The sequence below is a fragment of the Acanthochromis polyacanthus genome, chromosome 16 (assembly GCF_021347895.1).
Source record: "Acanthochromis polyacanthus isolate Apoly-LR-REF ecotype Palm Island chromosome 16, KAUST_Apoly_ChrSc, whole genome shotgun sequence".
Classification (NCBI taxonomy): Eukaryota; Metazoa; Chordata; class Actinopteri; family Pomacentridae; genus Acanthochromis; species Acanthochromis polyacanthus.
In genome coordinates, this window is record NC_067128.1 from 22,834,076 (window position 1) to 22,850,361 (window position 16,286).

The 16,286-nt window shown below is 40.8% G+C and overlaps 1 long non-coding RNA gene across 1 annotated transcript in view; it reads left to right on the forward strand.

Annotated features, from left to right (window-relative positions):
* The first annotated feature begins 4,641 nt into the window (after positions 1–4,641).
* LOC127537763 (uncharacterized) overlaps positions 4,642–16,286 on the forward strand; it is a 114,580-nt gene continuing 102,935 nt past the window's right edge. The window contains exon 1 of the long non-coding RNA XR_007947587.1: positions 4,642–5,626. This is a non-coding gene — a long non-coding RNA (uncharacterized LOC127537763). The remainder of the gene's footprint in view (positions 5,627–16,286) is intronic.

The window sequence follows — 16,286 nt, forward strand, 5'->3', positions numbered from 1 at the left end:
AGAAGGGACTTCCAAGGGGGAGGCGCCGGGAGATGACAAGCAGCCGGCTTGCTGCTGCGGCTTCCAGGTTTGGGTCGAGGGAAACCGGTCGGGGACTCAGGGAGGGGTCCGAGCAGAACGGGGGGTCCAGCGAGGGGGAAACCGGTGCCGAACGGTCCGGGAGAACTGATGAGGGAGCAGGAGGGATCCCGGACAGCCGGATCTAGGCGGAGGCAGAGGAGAAAGAACGGTTAGCAGCGTCAAAAAACACAACGGGCTGCGGTAGGCGAGAGAGCGAACTGACTGGTATGTCTTGTTCAACAATCTGGCAGGGTGTGGAAGGCTGAGCTTATTACTTATTGCAGAAGAGGTAATCAGCGATATGTTCTTCAGCTGTCCGGAACCCGTGGATGTGGTTGATTACCTGAGTGGAGTCAGCTGAGAAGCTGAACTCCACTCAGGTGCCATGCTGCAGGGGAAGACAGAGGTAGAGGAGTGGATGGGAGACCGGGAGGGAGACAGAGAGACAGAGAAACAGAGAAACAGAGAGACAGAAAGACAGAGAGGAGAAAGGTAGGAGGAAAAGGGTCTTTTGGGATGTCAGGTGGGAAACGGGATGAGGAGAGGGCCCTGACAGTTACACACTCACACAAGCGCGCGGTCGCAATTTGTGATTGTACACAATAGAAAGTTGATCTGCACCGTGCGCAGCACTCCGCGTAACATGAGTGCGTCGTGTAGTTGTTCGGTGTTCCATTTTCATCCAGCTGATGGCGCTATTGTTCCAAACACGGGGATAAATTTACCCTGTTTTTATTATTATTATTATTATTTGAATTAGGTTCTCAGGCTTCACAGCCCCGAGCCACGAGGCTGCAGTTCTTCTGACGTTTATTATTATTCCATAATTCATTTATTTATTTTTTAGTTGTCCACGTTCCCGTGACGGTCATGCAGGTCTTAGCAGGCAGGCACTTCTCGGCATAACACCTGTTGACCACTGAGTCAGTCAGGCTGCAACGTTTTTTAATGTCAGGTAAGCATTTGTCTTTGTACCCAACTTATTTTCAGTTTTAAACAAGCCTTTACCCATTTTATTTCCTGGGAATGTTAGCTATAACGAAAAATAATCCGGATGTGAAAATATCGATCGCAGTTATTCATAACAACAGCTTTAGCTTTGCTTAGATGAGACTCGAGGACAGTGTCAGTTTGTTAGTGAGGCTAATAAAAATTTGAATAACTTTCACAACACTCTTATGGGTCTTTAAAAAATAACGTTTTATTTTGCTAACTTAACTATGTAACTTAGCCTAACTTCTCAACTGCCGATAGTTTCATTAGCACAACGGGACTATCAGCAGCGTAAATAAAGATCATGTGATTGAGCCAGAACATAGAGTATCTCTAACAATAATCATAGGTTGTTGCACTAACAATATTTTCTTTTCATCCAGGTGTACATTCATGTTAATTTTGAGTGACTGACAGACAAACGTGCTTTGCATCTTGGAACTCAGGATGGAGGAATGTGGAAGAGCCATAATGTAGCCAGGCATGCTGTGGCAGACAAGAGGCAGAGCAGTGCAGGGCTGAGGCTTCTATCACCTCAGGTGACTCCTGTTTGGCCAATGAAAGCAAGTACAGGTGACAATGTTTTCTACAGTGACTGTTGGAAAAAAAACAATGGTAGTTGTTTTGCACATGCTTGACACTAGACAAGAATGTCCACCATTATTAAAATAAAAACTGAAGGAATATCTTTTGATATAAATGTCTCAATTTATTAATATTAACAATATTCACGGTCAAACTGTGTGTATGTTACTGTGCAACTTTGTATCTGTGTGTTTCAGTTAACCTAAATCTGTGTTTCAATTATCCTAATTCTAATAATAAAACTGCATAACATGTCAATATAGACCCCAGCTAGCAAAAGTGAAGTGAGTAATTTAAAATGTGTTTTGATTTAAAGCAAGCTCTGAAGAGCAACTAGCTGTTTAAAACCAAGGAAGTGCTTGGACAGTGTGAAGGGCATATAAAACAATATTTATTGACAGAAATGATAGAATGGGGCCTGTGGGGGAAGAAAGCCGGTTTTGTGGTGGTTGGCAACACTGATCCTCCACGACAGCACTGGTCTTCCACTTGGACACTGTCCTCTGTCAGGCACAAGCTGTGAGGGAAACAAGACGGCAGTCACTGCACTTTTAGAATAATATTACTATTATTACTATACTATTATTAATAATATTACTCACACAATGAGGCAGAGTATCAACGCAGCCTGTGTTCACAGTCACTGTGGAACCAGTGGACCTGCGATCTCTGTTTACTGTTAAAACTTGTTAAAGCAGCAGACAGGAGACCAGCACACGGTGTACACGTTATTTAACAAGAAGTGCACCAAGCTGTGTGATAACAGAATGCCGAAGTGTTGCAGTATAACATTAATATATTCATACAGTATTGGCAGGTTTAGATCACATTGGAGCTACACTGTCTTATTTAAATAACACAAACGTAAAAAATTTGACCAAAACAGCCCAGCAGTATTTAAGGTATTGGATTTGAAATGCAGCAATTTAGCAAAATTCACAGGACATTCATGTTCAAACCAGCAGCAGAACTTTATTGTGTCATACTACTCTAAACTGACATGTCATTGAGAAAAGACACCAATTCCTTTCAGCATATCACATATACTGGGCATCAGCACAGGTGACTGAACAGGAGCTCCACAAACAGGAAGATAAACCCGATGCAGTGGCCCGGGTTCAACTCCAGCTCATGGCTTTTTGCTGTAGGTTTTCTCCCTACTTTTCCGTCCGTCTCTCTACTTACCTGTAAATAAAGCTAATAAAAAGGGAAAAAAAACATTTATTCACAGCTATTGGTAGTCATAAGTATATATAAATGTAAAGGTGTTCAGTGAACAGGCAGTTTTTAGTCTGAGAGGGAATCTGCAGATGGAACTTAGGGCGGAACAATTCAGCAAGATGATCTTATTTGATCTGTTTTTATTCATACTTATTTTATTGTTTCACGTCTTGAGTTGTGAGATCTTGTTTGAAACAGCAGCTAGCTATATAGTTCATGGGTGGGCTCGTTAAGGTTCTGTACAATAAATATCCTCGTCTCTATTATTGTTCCAGGTCTTTAGAAATAAAAAAATACCTTTAATTTTGTGTTCTATAAAGTCAGTGCATTTAATTTACAATGCATTGATTCTATAGAATACAATGTTGATTAACTTGCAATGCCACAGTAAAATAAATAAATCCTGAATAACGGGGAAAAATAGATGAAGCATATCGACGTTCTGAAGGCTGGAATGTGAAATCTCTGATTAGAATGTGGTCAGATGGTTTATATGATGTCATTGTTTTACTTAATCTGTTTAAAAGTAGAACAACTCAGGTCAAACTGGTTTATCGCAGTAAGCTTTGAAAACGGTATTAGAACTTCTCTTGCTGTTTCTGTCTGACTGAGACCACAGACTGTCACCAGTTAATCTGATGTAGATCATCACACTCTACCACAGTGAAGCGATATTTCCACTCCTTTAGATGGAAGTCCTCATTAAACCAAGTATTTTACTGGTAGACTGAACAGCCGTGAGTCCAAACAGAGCAATAACAACATTAAAGCTGACAACAAGAACATTTCGGAACAGTTTATTGACGTCTGTGTGTTTTGAACAGGCATCGGTACAGTCACCTATGCTATGTGTTGCCGTTGTAACCATAGACATATATAAAGAGTAGACGCCGCATCGACCGCTACTGCCTATTGGGACTGACAAGCAGTGGGGCCGCCATCTTGGTCCGGTCACCCGCTCCACTCAGCGCTGTTTGACAGCGCATTTGATCCATCTTAACTCTGAATATTAAACTGATTTTCACGCGTTTTTTATTTTTATTAAGTGGTTCGGCGTATTTTAATATTCATAGTGGGATTAACAGTAATAGAATATTCTGATATTAAGCTCGACTGTAGACAGGTATTTTGCAAACACTGTAAACACACACACACTAATATATGTTAGAGAAGCAGATAATGGCAGTAAAGTCAATTATTTTAATAATTTGAATAGACAATATATGATTACGCTATATATACATATATAAACAAAATACTGACTAATGAACACATATTTCTATATAAAACAATAGATAGAAGTGATATCAGAGAAAATGAATATATATAAATCATAGATGGAGTATCAACATCACACACACACACACACACACACACACATATATATATATATTTATATAATAGATAAAAGTTATATATCAGAGAAAATCATACTACATATATAAATCATCTATGGAGTATCAATGTAATCAATATATCAGAAAACATAATATATATATAAATCATATGTGGAGTATTAATATAATCAAGTTATCAGAGAAAACTATTATATAAATCATACAGACTATCAATATAATTCAGAAAATGATTATATATATATATATTGTTTTATTTAGAAATATGTGTTCATTAGTCAGTATTTTGTTTATATATGTAAATATATATATATATAGCGTAATCATATATTGTCTCTTAAAATTATTAAAATAATTGACTTTACTGCCATTATCTGCTTCTCTAACATATACACACGTGGACAAAATTGTTGGTACCCCTCAGTTAAAGAAGAAAAAACCCACAATTCTCACTGAAATCACTTGAAACTCACAAAAGTAACAATAAATAAAAATTTATTGAAAATTAAATAATCAAAAACAGCCATTACTTTTGAATTGTTGATTAACATAATTATTTAAAAAAACAAACTAATGAAACAGGCCTGGACAAAAATGATGGTACCTCTATAAAAGATTGAAAACTATTTGACCAGAGTGACATGATTAACTCAGGTGTGTCATTTAATTGACATCACAGGTGTTTCCAAACTCATAATCAGTCAGTCTGCCTATTTAAAGGGAGACAAGTAGTCACCCTGCTGTTTGGTGAAAAGGTGTGTACCACACTGAACATGGACAACAGAAAGCGAAGGAGAGAATTGTCCCAGGACATCCGAAAAAAATTATAGACAAACATCTTAAAGGTAAAGGCTATAAGACCATCTCTAAACAGCTTGAAGTTCCTGTGACAACAGTGGCTCATATTATTCAGAAGTTCAAGACCCACGGGACAGTAGCCAACCTCCCTGGACGTGGCCGCAAGAGGAAAATTGATGACAAATTGAAGAGATGGATCGTTGGAATTGTATCCAAAGAGCCCAGAGCAACCTCCAAAGAAATTAAAGGTGAACTCCAAGGCCAAGGTACATCAGTGTCAGATCGCACCATTCGTCGTTGTTTGAGCCAAAGTGGACTTCATGGGAGACGACCAAGGAGGACACCACTGCTGAAAAAAACTCATAAAAAAGCCAGACTGGAATTTGCAAAAATGCATGTTGACAAGCCACAAAGCTTCTGGGAGACTGTCCTTTGGACAGATGAGACCAAACTGGAGCTTTTTGGTAAGGCATATCAACTCTATGTTCATAGACTCAAAAACCAAGCATACGAAGAAAAGAACACTGTCCCTACGGTGAAACATGGAGGAGGCTCAGTAATGTTTTGGGGCTGCTTTGCTGCATCTGGCACAGGGTGTCTTGAAAGTGTCCAAGGTACGATGAAATCTGAAGACTATCAAGGCATTCTGGAGAGAAATGTGCTGCCTAGTGTCAGAAAGCTTGGTCTCAGTCGCAGGTCATGGGTCTTCCAACAGGACAACGATCCAAAACACACAGCCAAAAACACCCATGAATGGCTGAGAGAAAAGCGTTGGACTATTCTAAAGTGGCCTTCTATGAGCCCAGATCTGAATCCCATTGAACATATGTGGAAGGAGCTGAAACATGCCATTTGGAGAAGACACCCATCAAACCTGAGACAACTGGAGCTGTTTGCTCATGAGGAGTGGGCCAAAATACCTGTTGACAGCTGCAGAACGCTCATTGACAAATACAGAAATCGTTTAATTGCAGTGATTGCCTCAAAAGGTTGTGCAACAAAATATTAAGTTATGGGTACCATCATTTTTGTCCAGCCCTATTTCATTAGTTTGTTTTTTTAAATAATTATGTTAATCAACAATTCAAAAGTGATGGCTGATTTTGATTATTTAATTTTCAATAAATTTTTATTTATTGTTACTTTTGTGAGTTTCAAGTGATTTCAGTGAGAATTGTGGGTTTTTCCTTCTTTAACTGAGGGGTACCAACAATTTTGTCCACGTGTGTATTAGTGTGTGTGTGGTTACAGTGTTTGCAAAATACCTTTCTACAGTCGAGCTTAATATCAGAATATTCTATTACTGTTAATCCCGCTATGAATATTAAAATACGCCAAACCATTTGTCCTGTGTCATAGCTACATGTATGACGTTTGCAGCAAAAAAATAAAAATAAAAAACGCGTGAAAATCGGTTTAATATTCAGAGTTAAGATGGATCAAATGCGCTGTCAAACAGCGCTGAGTGGGGTGGGTGACCGGACCAAGATGGTGGCCGTATTTCTCGCTGCGCAGCACCCCGAGCGGTGTCTACTCTTTATTATGTCTATGGTTGTAACAGCTGCCTCGCTCACTGAATATCACCAGTTGATCGGAACACCACTTAATCTTGAACAAAGGCACGAGGCTGGCTCTCTTTTAACATGGCTATATGACCGCGGTAACTTATGCTTAACTCATAACCAGGGACCCGTTTCACAAAGCAGGTTTAGTGAAAACTCAGTCTGTTAACTCTGAATGAGCCTTCATAGACAAATCAAGTTGATAACCACGATCGTAGTACCAGTTAACTTACACTGCGCTTTTCGGTTTGGTCGACTCGGAGCCGAAAGCCTGCATATGTTGAGCCTAGCTGTATGTTTGTTTTGCTTCCAGTTGAACACAGGAGCTAATCGTGACTGGCCAGCTAATGCTAATTAGCGCTCGCGCTAGCTGGAAACAGCCGTTCAACATCACATGAAAGGCAACAGAAACAAACCTTGTGCCCACATCAGCCAGGTGCTCATGACACAACAGTAACACATTTCCTTCTATTTAGCAGGCACACACTCTTACCTGTGTTTCCACTGCCGATAACAGTCCGACTCCGGAAGCTCTAGTTGTCAGCGACATAGATATATACAAACACTAGATGGCTCATGAGCGCTGTCAGCCTATGGGGAGTGACGTCGCCACATGGCGGCCATCTTGGGACAGGGCTGCTCGATCACTCATAACATTAAAGTCAATGGAGCATGGATTTTAAAATCACTGTAGATTGCTCAATTTTCAACCGATTTTAGAACAGCTTAGTTTGTTATAAACGTCAGAGATGTACTTCTTTTACTGCTTACATAAGAATAATTAAAACCATTGAATTCATATAATAATGAACACAGATATCTTTTTTCAGCATAAATGGATGTAAATGTAATTTTATTATTTAGCATTGCACTTCTTTATTACTATCAGCTTTCTAATGCACAGATAAAAACAAAGCTCAACCAAAATCAATGCACAACAAACAGAGATGTTGTCTTTTCTTTTCATGAACCTGGTGCCTACATTACCCACAATGCATTTCGGCTGCAGGCTAACTAATCCAGGCATAGATGTATACAAACAATAAGTCTAAGGTCTCAATCAAAGCCTCTTAACAAGCAAATAAATACAACCACAACCACAAAGAATGTAATTTCGCCTAAAGATTCGGTTCTCAAAAAACGTTGGTCTCAGGAAAACCTAATAACTGAAAATCAGATTGTGAGTAACACCATCTTCAATGTGAGTAGCCAGGCAGAAAAGACACACAACTATGCCGCATTTTTCAAAACGAAAAGCTGCGATTTCGGAATTGAGCCCGAATCATAGCCACGTTAATAAGGTTTGTAATAAACTAAACCGTTTGTAAATCAATCAAGAATTGAGCGAGTTGTGAGTGTTAAAGTGAGGAAATCATCCACCTTACCATTGACTACAGTACAGTGCGCCAGAGCAGTCCCCTGTCCTAAGATGGCCGCCAAGTGACGACGCCGCAGACTCCGTCTTGAGACATCTAGTGTTTGTACATATCTATGGTCAGCGAGACTCTTCTTCGTCTTCTTCTTCTTTTCCACCAGGCAAAGTATCGCTCACTGCTGCCTCCCCTGGCTGACTAAAATGAAAAGGTCAACTACACGTGTTAGAAGAATTATGCTTATACTTAGAATCCTTAGAATAGAATACTTGCTTTTAGATTATCATTAATTTATCATTGAGTGACTGTGAAACCTGTGTGCCTTTTGAACCATGACTCTCTGTATATTTTAAACCATGATTCTACGTGTACTTTGTACCCTATGGCAGAGACATGTAGACACAGCACATACCGAGAGGCAACCAGAACTAGAGGCCTTCTAGATAACAAGGCAAGCAGACGCGAATACCACGTCTGCCTCTGAAGGTTTTTCTGCTAATATCTTACTGCTTGTGAAGAAGGTTTTTCCCATTGTCATCTCATGCTGAGTCATAGTACCACCCTCTATGTTACATTCCTGTCTGAAACAAAAAGACACAGGGGAGACACAGGCTCTTTGGAGTTGGGCGGCTGATGCTGCGGTGTCTCTCTCCCCTTGCGGCAAGTAAAATACAAGAGCTCGAGTACTGTCTCTTCTTCCTTGTGCTGTCTGTGTTTTACAGGTTTTAAACCCAACAACACGACACGCTCATGTTACGCAGAGTGCTGCGCACGGTGCAGATCAACTTTCTATTGTGTACAATCACAAATTGCGACCATGCGCGTGTGTGAGCATGTAACAGCATTTGTCAAACAGTGATAGACAGGCGTGCATACGTTGCTTCATAGGTATGCAGCTTCTTGTTACGTGTGAAATACAATCTGCATGTTACAACACACACACATGCATGCGTGCCCAAGTCTTTCTGTGGTTGCTTAGCCATTACCATGTCTGTTATTATGGGCAGTAGCCCACCACAGAAGCCACATATTGAAAGGAAGGACCCTTGAGTTTACAGTACAATCTGACAGAAGACAAACATGAGCTGTCTGATTGTTGCTTAGTGACATCATGGTGTAGTGTGGCCCATATATTGGGTCTGGAGAGGACATTAAATTTTGAGTAGGATCAAAAGCAAAATGTAACTAAGTATTCGTGAGCAATAGGATTCTTTAAGAATTTAATTTCCCCAGTTTTATCGTGGCTGAGTTATCTGAGATTGTCATCATCTCAAAGGAGACAAACAAGAAACTGTCACGGTTTCAAGGGGTGTGGACCCGGGCAGAGAATCACACAACCAGAGCTGGGTGAATGAAACTGTCTTTATTGTAGGGAATGAATATGGCAGGTGGATGAATCCCTGGTGGTCAGAGGCAGATGAAGGAGGGAGACTGGAGGGGAGACAGATGCAGTATGAGGAGAGTCGGGAGTCCAGAGGGGAAAGAAGTGCACTGAATGGGTTCTGGGGTTGTCCAAAGGGAATGGAGCAGGTGAGAGCCCAGACAGCTGGAATCTGGGCACGACAGAAAAACAGAAATGTTAGAACCTCCAAAAACGTGCAACGTACCTTAGGGGTGGCTAGAAAGTACTGACAAGTAAGTCTAGTTCAACAATCTGGCGAAGAATGGAGATGTGAGCTGGTCTTTTGTACTGAGGCAGATGATTAGTGGCATGTGCTTCAGCTGTCCAGGCTCCCCGCGAATCAGCCGATTACCTGAGTAGGTACAGCTTGGCTGTGCTCGGCTTACTGCTGGATGGAGAGAGAGAAAAGGAAAGAGAGAGGAGAAGGAAGAAACACAGGAGCAGGAGTGAGGGAGAGAGGAAAAAGAGGGAGAGAGATGGGGATAAAGGTATTTGGGATGCTAGATGGGAAAGATAGGGGGTGAGAAGGGAGCTCTGACAGAAACAGCTTTTTTCTTAAACATATGTGACTCCGGATAACTCAGAGAGACACATCATCCAACAAAAGAAAACCCAGAAGAAGGAAAAGCACAGTTATCCATGATACATTTTACCAAGAACAATGACTTTTCAACTTCAATCAAGAATGTCTTTTTAAGCCACTTTATTGATTTAGTCTGGTTGGCAGCAGTAATGGCCCATTGAACTGTTATTACTCCAACAAGGAACGGCAGAGTTATGTGACTATTAGCGTTGGTTTGTCTGTTAGCAACATTACTCAAAACAGACATATGGATTTGGATGAAATTTTCAGGGAAGGTCAGAAATGATACAAGGACCAATTGATTAGATTTTGGTAGTGATGCAGCTTATAGTCTGGATCCATGGATTTGTTCATGATTTCTGTATTATTGATAGCGGCACAGCATCACTGTAACTGTGACTACAGTGAACACTTACTCAGCTGCCTGCTGATCCTACTACAAATCGTTCCTTCACCTCATCCAGGTAATATTCACTTATTAAATGGCCCATGATCAGTACAAATCATTCCCATTCTTATAGGCCGGTGGGGCCTGCTCTGAGGGACATTCTTCCAGTGGGTGCAGTAGCCAGATTATCATTCATTATACTCATTTAACAGAAACTAAACCTGATAATGTGATGGATTCTTAATATCTGTAGTATCATCAGTATGGATAATGTGTATTATCAGCTGTAGAGTAAGATTTAGTGTCCTCATTTGGATTATTTTTCAAAATCTGATAACTGAATTCTGATAATTGAAGGCATCCAATTTATTTCAGAATTCATTTGGATTTCATTCATGTTTGTTGTCAGTTGCAGTGGTCTCAATACAGTAATTGTCATTCTGTTATGATTTATGTCCAAGATACTATTGTAAAAGCATTTCTTGTTTGCATCACAGGAGTCTAGTATGACCCTGCACTGGTGCAGAACATGTTAATGCACACCGTACTCACAGGCCTACAAAATAACAAAATATAAACTGACCTCTAGCCTTACCTGTTGCAACTGACTACCACAGACAAATTGCTCTTTGAGAAGCTAAATATGGCTTCTGCCCATGAAAAAGAGAGAAAATATGAAAAGAGGCAGACTGTATCATAACAGCACACTGGCATCCATGCTGTCCAGTCTAGTGATGTAAGTCGAAAACAAAAATGTGCAACCGACAAAGCATTGCCACGCTCCCTCCAGATGTTCTGAAATTAAAGCCGACATAGTACTGTTAAAAGATCTCAAGGCAGAGGTATCACAAATCAGGGAGTCCATCCATAAGACAGAGACTTCTCCAAAACTGTATATCAAAGAGTTTGGAAATTATGGAGCAGCCAACCACCACAGGTGTAAGAGTAGTGAGCACTTCCGGGCCGGATGCAGAGTATACAGAGGACAAATCAACACCGTGAGGGAGAGATCTTTAAATGAAGACCAACTGATCCCAAGAGACAGGGAGTGACCAGATCATCTAAAGGGTCCCACAAATGTACCAGCTGTGGTGAAGAACAGAGACATCAGAAGTTTCAGCAGTGCTCAGGGTGCAAAATTGCATTTTATTGCTCTAGGAAATTTCAGACTAGTCACTGGTCACAATATAACAACTGTAAACTCTTCACACACCCAGAGGTGAAAGCACAAGAATAACTTTCATGCAAGACTATGACTAACAAAAAAGACACATTCTGCCAAAGGAACATTCAACAGTGACTGAACTGGTGGGCAAAAAATGTCTCCTGAACTACAACGAAAGTTGTAGGTAGCAGTTCAGTTCAAAGTACTCTCTAATACTGGCTCACAGGTTTCTGCAATTGATGAGGTAAACCATTTCCCTGACATCAAACTGAGAGACATAACGGAGATAATCAAACCCGATTCTCTCTTGCAGATAGATTGAGGTAGCTGATGGTACAGATATTCCATATGTGGGGTGGGTACACGTGACCTTTAGGCTAGCAGCTGATACAGAGGAGTTTCATGTCCTTATGTTAGTCATAAAAGGTAGCAAGCAGCCCTGCCCAATTATTGGCTTCAATGTTATTGAACATGTTGTTATTAACAGCCAGAACAAACAGACAAAAAATGAAGATAGGGAAAAACTAATAAAAACAGTTAATATGGCTTTCTCTAAGTTAAAGAAAAAGACAGTGTCCAAAACCCTACTGAGCATGACATCATGTTACCAGTCAGGGCTGCTAACGAAGCACACTCACCTGTTGATGTAAACACTATTCGGGTCCAAAACACTAAAGATCATGAAGTAAGTGCAGAGCCATGGGACCCCCAATTGATCTCAGCCACTTAGATGAGAACCAGAGGCAGGTTGTTTGTGAGATGTTGAGGGAGGAGTCTTTCTCCCACTCAGATAATGACATAGATTGTGTTGAGAAGCTTCATTTGAAAATTGCATTGAAAGAACCTGAGCCTGTTGTACAAACCTATATGTCAATTCCTAAGCCCTTAAATGAAGAAATGAATGACTACCTGATGGATCTCGTAGCACAGGGGTGGATAGAAAAATTATGCTCATCCTATACTTTGGTCTTGGAGGAAACACGATGTTAAACATCTGACAGCATTCGTGACAACATGGGGCCTGTAGAAATGAGCCAGGATCCCTTTTGGGCTTATCAATGCCCCAGCAGCTTTCCAGTGTTGTATGGTGGAGTGTTTAGAGGGCATCTGAGACAAAATATGTGTCCCATAGTTAGACGACACTCTCGTGTATAGCAAAACAATTACAAGTCACGTGAATGATATAAGAAAAGTGTTACAGAGACTGAGGCAGTATGGGATCAAACTAAAACCAAGCAAATGTGAATTATTCAAAACTGAAATCCGCTACCTAGGGAGAACAGTATCAGCACAGTGGAACAAAATACATCCTGTTGACACTGCTACCGTCAGTCAGAGTCCTGAAAGAAAAACAACCAAAAACAGTGGGTGAGTTGAGACAAATTATGGGACTATATACGTATACATATCTTTTCTCACATTGCTCGCCCCCTTTATGAGCTAAGGGATCTGCCCCCACAGAAAACCCACAGCCACAAGGGAGGAGGCTGTACAAGAAAGAAAATGCGAAAGTGGTGCCACCTCACACTCCCATTGAGTGGACAGGCTCACACCAACAAGTTTTAGAGCAACTTTTAGACTGTCTTGTCACCCACCTGTTCTGACTTTTCCAGATTTTTCCCAGCCGTTTGTCCTACATACAGACACGTCCAACAAGGGGCTAGGAGCCATACTGTAAACTGCAATACTTTGTGTTTTAAAGGATAGTCATTTTACCTGGCTATCATGTTTGATTTGTCTTGTCAGTTGTGTTGCTGTGTTGGTTAAGTTTTAGTCAGTCATTACACGTGGCTGAGGAAAGTTTGTTTCCATGCATTCTTCACTCATTACTCCCCTTTTCAGTGCTTTTACAATAACACTGGCAATGTCAGGGCTCTCCCCTCATCTGACACCCAAGACCCCTCCCTACCTGTCTCTCTTTCCCGTTCTCTCTTCCTCCAGCTCCCCCTCTCTCCCTCCTTTCAGCAGGTCCAGAGCCAAGCAGTCACAGCTGGCTGCGATTGATAATCAACCACCTCTCCAGTACTTGGGCAGCTGGATCCCATTCCATTAATCACCTATGCAGTTAAAAGACCGGCTGAACTCTCTACTCGTTGTCAGATTGTTGTATACGACTCATGCAGTCAGTACTCTCTCTAGCCTTCATGTTTCTGTGATTTTGTGACTAGTTAACTCTGCTTCTCCTCCCTGCCTTGACAGAACCAGCTGCCCGGGACTGGTCGCAGCAGCCAGCTGAACCCGCTCTGGACTGAGCTCCCCTCTGAACCCTGCCTGGATCCCTCCTTCCCTCCGAGACGTCTCTGGATCCCCCGACTCCCTCAAGACTGGTTCTGGACCCAAGATCTCCGGCCAGCTCCTGCCGTGAGCCCTCTCCTCAGAACGAACCCCCTGTCCAGCTCCACTTGTTGTTCTTCACACTCTGCTCACCCCGCCTCGTCAGATCCTACCGCCGCCAATCCCCGGCCGAACTCAGGACCAACCGAACCACCACTGATTACTGGCCGAACACAAGACCAACCGGACCACTCCCATTCCCTCCCAACTCTCTAGCCACACAGCCATTTCCCATATTCACCTTCCTCAGTAGCAATAAATCTCTTCCAAACTCCACCTCTGCCTCGGTAGTGCGGTTCTCGGCTCAAGTCCAATCTGTTCTTGTGACAGGCAACCTCTTGCAGTCTTGTGATTACATACATTTAAAATTTGTCATGATTTAAGACACACAGGCTACAACTTAAACTTTTTTGTTTGTAGTCAAGATATGAGATTAGAAAAACCTGATTCTATTTGCCACAAATTACTAGATTTATCCTGAAAACACAGGATATAAGATCTTCTTGGACTTTTTGGATATAAATGTCTGTAACTGGGGCTGTGATCTGTCACTAATGTAGCTAAAATAAGTAGGAAATGCTTTCAAAATAAAGTGGTAGGATAAGGAGAATACACAGTTTTGTAATCAAACCTTGGGGCATTTACCAGCTTCAGAACTCTAGTTGTCCCAGATCACTCATTTTAGTCTGGAGGTCTTACTGTTCAAAGAGCTCAGATGAGGCGGTGCTCTTGCAGCACCTGATCACATACTGCATTTCTTGCATGCTTGAAGGATTTCAGGTGCTAGCTTACATAAGACTAGCCACTGATACTCACCAAACCCAGTTATGCCTGGAATGGCTTTTTAATAAACTTGTACAATATGTCTTTATCTGAGTTCTTGTGCCTACCTCTAGCAGTATCTGTCTCACATGCACAGTATGACACATGTAGGGTCATCTGTGGATGGCAGACCTTAGTAAGCAGATAAATAGTGAAATAAATCTCCTTTGATATTTCTGTATTTCTAATCTGGCCACTTGACTTACTCCATCTATACATGCACTTACGTAGTAATTTAGTTTCTTTAAATTCCTCAACTGTCTGCATAATGAGTCCAAGGAATATAATCCAATAAAGCTCTAGCAAGCAAAATTCAGTTAGCAGTGAAGAACAGTCATTGCTAAAGTTTTGCTAAAACTGACAGTCAACTCTAAAAATTAAGCAGCCTCTGTCTGCTAGTGTGTAACTGTTTTGGTCTTTACCTTGTTTGTATTGCTGAGTTTGTTCATTTTCTCTAACATCCAGAACAATGCAAAGATCCACTTCCAGTGAACCACTTTAAAGTACTCTTGCTTGCCTGACAGAATGAAATAATGAAGTGAGTAAAAAGTCAAACAGGGCATACAGTTGTTGTTTTTTTTAATTAAGAATTGTGTAGTCTATCCAGATCTTGCATTACTTTTTTATATTGGCCTTTACATCAAGGAAAGAAAATCTGTTTAGAATTTTTTTTGGTGTGTTTATACATGCATCTCACCAGAAGATAGTGACGGGAGAGGCCTCGGGTTAATTGCGTATAGGGGAGATATTTGGATTCTGGGGGTATTTAAAACATGATGATGGGGTAGTATATGACAGAAATTGTAAAATAAATAAATAAATAAATAAATAAAATAAATGTGCTTAGTGCCATTCTTTTTTTCATTGTTCACACACAGTATAGTCTGGATTCACAGATTTGCTAAAGATTTCTGTATCATTGCCAGATAGCGGCACAGCATCACTGTAACTTTGACAACAAGTGAACACTACGTCAGCTGCCTGCTGACAATCGCATGATTGCAATCCTACTACAACTTGACCATTGCTGACTTATCGGGACTTCTCCGTTAGAAACGATACAAAGAACAATAGATTTAATTTAATTGTTTGTTAGTTTGATAATGTGGTGTTTTGGGAGTCTTTTCAGATTCAATGTGTTAATTACCAGTAAACGTACCCAGCTGTTTTCCTGTCCTCTAGTCCAATTATAAAAGCTGAGAAATACCTTTACCTGAAAGGCAATCAGAAAAAGATGCTAAACCAATGCGGCCACACTTAAGAAACAATAAAAATTTTACATCCTCTCATTCTAAGATGGCATAAATTGCCTACTTAGATAAGAGCAGTTAAGCACATATTTTTCTTTCTTCCTTTTGCTCTTTTTCAGCCTGTGGAGTGGGTTTTGATGACCCGGGTGATGCAAATCAGTGTATTTGTCATGGTTTTACATAAGTCTTCCTCTTTAGGACATTTTCACATAAAGGGAAATTGTACTGATTAAAAAATAACTTCAAAGCAATGCTTGGTCGGTCTCTTATTTGTAACTGTTGAATCAAATATAACTAGTGTTATGAAACTGAGGACAGACACCTCTTGTGACAAGATGTGTGATTATTTTTTTACTTCTACCTAGGTGAAGTGTCAGCGGTGGATTGCAACAGCA